The sequence below is a fragment of the Silene latifolia genome, chromosome 1 (assembly GCF_048544455.1).
Source record: "Silene latifolia isolate original U9 population chromosome 1, ASM4854445v1, whole genome shotgun sequence".
In the NCBI taxonomy this organism is placed as follows: domain Eukaryota; kingdom Viridiplantae; phylum Streptophyta; class Magnoliopsida; order Caryophyllales; family Caryophyllaceae; genus Silene; species Silene latifolia.
In genome coordinates, this window is record NC_133526.1 from 193,229,740 (window position 1) to 193,232,334 (window position 2,595).

At 34.8% G+C, this 2,595-nt stretch overlaps 1 long non-coding RNA gene across 1 annotated transcript; it reads right to left on the bottom strand.

Moving 5' to 3' along the window:
- Positions 1–898: 898 nt before the first annotated feature.
- LOC141618941 (uncharacterized) lies at positions 899–1,628 on the bottom strand. Its single transcript, XR_012531540.1, has 3 exons — positions 1,488–1,628; positions 1,047–1,136; positions 899–945 (listed from the first exon to the last, which is right to left on the bottom strand). It is a non-coding gene; the product is annotated as an uncharacterized LOC141618941 (long non-coding RNA).
- Positions 1,629–2,595: the final 967 nt, after the last annotated feature.

Here is a 2,595-nt window from a genome sequence, read left to right on the forward strand (position 1 = left end):
GACATGTAAAAAATAAAGTGAAATGAAGGGAGTAGATGCTTACATTGAGGCTTAGTGATACAAGGAAGGTCCTTTATCAAGCACCAACTAAAGAAGTTTGCAGCAAGTACCCTGCAGGAATCAGCAAATGTATGCTCTGAGTATAAGAGGAGTGAAAATCACATAACACGGAAAGCAACCTAACTGCTTAAATGCGGAGTTAAAAGATGATACATATTTATACCAGTTTGCATTTACAGTTTCGAGAATGCGACAAGTCACCCTATTGGCCTACCATCCTATTTCTACTGTCCCATTCGATTTTGGTGATCAAACGAAGTCAACATCGACAAACAATTCCTCACAAAAATTAATTCTATATATATTCAGAAATTTCTTTACAGTATGTTTTAATTTGAACCTCAGGGCTTGCATCTCCGAGTCCATGAGCTCGTTTCGAGGAAGCATTGACATCAGAAAAAGCAGCAATGAAAACTCCCAATGTTTCCAAGTTTTTTAAATTCCCAAGGCTCTTGGGTATAGGCCCTGTAAGTTGGTCATCTTCAACTGACCAACAGTAGCACAGTGGACGAACAAGGTGTAAAGTATAATGATTAATTCTCTTTCTGTCTCAGTTATTTGTTACCATTATAAGGGGTATTTTAATAAAGGTAAACAAATGATTGGGGCAGAGGATGTACAAATATACTACAGAGATCAAGTTATAAAACTAACAGTTTGTGTAACGTGTTAATCTGACCAATTTCATCCGGAATTGAGCCGGTGTTCCGATTTCCCATCAGTGCAAATCATATCACTAACTTATCCTAGATCGATGAATATTTACAAGAAACCTAGAACCTAGAAACAATTGACAAGCATAACACTTAAAACTGAAAAAAGGCGAATCTAGAACCTGAACTTCTGGCCGAATTTCGTTGCCCTCAACAACTACAGCAACAACACCTGCAATCACAACCACAAATCCCCAAATATAATATAATCAATATAATAAGTGAAAGAATCATATGATAGTAACAAATAAATCGAAAATAAAATTTAACTACCTAAAAATGAACCAAACCAATTTGATCACACCTCAGAAACTCAGATTTGATTGACGACATGGCTGAGTTGCTTTAAATCCGGCAGTGCCCCTGAAACACAAAACAAAAAAAAGGATTCGAGTCATTAGTGTTGACAATAGTAAGTTAAAATTGACAGCCACATAAACATCATTATGATAAGCTTTAAGAAAATATGCTTCAGTAAAAAAATGACATTTAAACACAAGTAGAGAACATGTTTGACCTAAGGCACATGAAGTAAGTAGCAAAGCAAAGAGCTTCATATAACAATGGCACAATGATCAAGTTTAATATATCTCTCTGCAACTAAAAGACACAGAACTACAGTTCAAACTCATATACTAACATATATCCACCGTATATGACAGCATAACAAATTCATTCAATTTAAAATAAACATGCCAAAAGATGACTTTGTACCCGAGCTTGGCAACGGAGTTGGGCAATAAAGGCCTGTAAAAGAGGCCCTCAGTTCAATTCCACCCCATGCTAGTGCAACAACAAACCAGCAAACACTATCACGTAAATTCTATAAAGAGAACATGAATGACAACTCAGAGATTATTTGTAAAGCCAAATACCAACAGGTAAACATTTGTAAAGTAAAATAAGTGAGGTCAGCAATTTAGCCCACAAACATCCTCTCATAGAACCAGTAAAAGGCCAATCATTTTATTTCCTCAACAAGAACAGTTCTATGTATATTTTAAAAGACTAGTTGGAACTGCGTGTGCGCCACACGCGCGATATCCAACTTTTCTCAATTGCTGCGTTAATTATAGTTGATTTTAAAATTCAAACATTTAACATTTTTCAATCTTAATTTCTACCTAAGCATGTTTAACCACAACAAAAACTCAGGAGCATAGCATCTGAAAATGCAAAAAAAAAAATCCACATATAAAACCATCGACAACAATGACTCTTATGCGTCCTTCCAAAACTTAGTTTGTGATAGCGTCAAATTGATATCCATTTGTGAAATAGTTGTAAGAGAAGTGCATGCGAGATGGTTCGTCAAAGACACTGAAATAAAAAATTAAAGCAATGGCCAGTGGCCAACAAAATCGACAAAGTAAATAATCAATTTTTGATTATCCATATTATAAGATGAGTTGATTTTAGCCTGCACCAAGAGCTGTTTGTTGAAGAATAATCACATCATTCTTGTAATGGAGATGTAGTTAAATTACCATATACTACTCCCAAGCTTTGATATGCGTCCATGATTCCTTTTGTTTCATCATAATCATTCAAAAATAAAAAGGTCACAATTATTAGTTTTGACTATTTCGTGTTCGTCTTCAAGAGAAGTTTTAGTTGGGAGAATATCAGCAAAATCAAAACGAAATCTTTCTCAAAAAAATTTGTAATATTGTGGAGGCAATTCCTTAAATACTTTGTGAGTGTAAATAATCCATTGCCAACAACTATCTCTATGAAACTTTCAAAATGCAGTGGTACGTTTCGTATTAAACAGACAATTACTCAAAATCAGACGCTACATGTTTTACACATATTCCCAGCT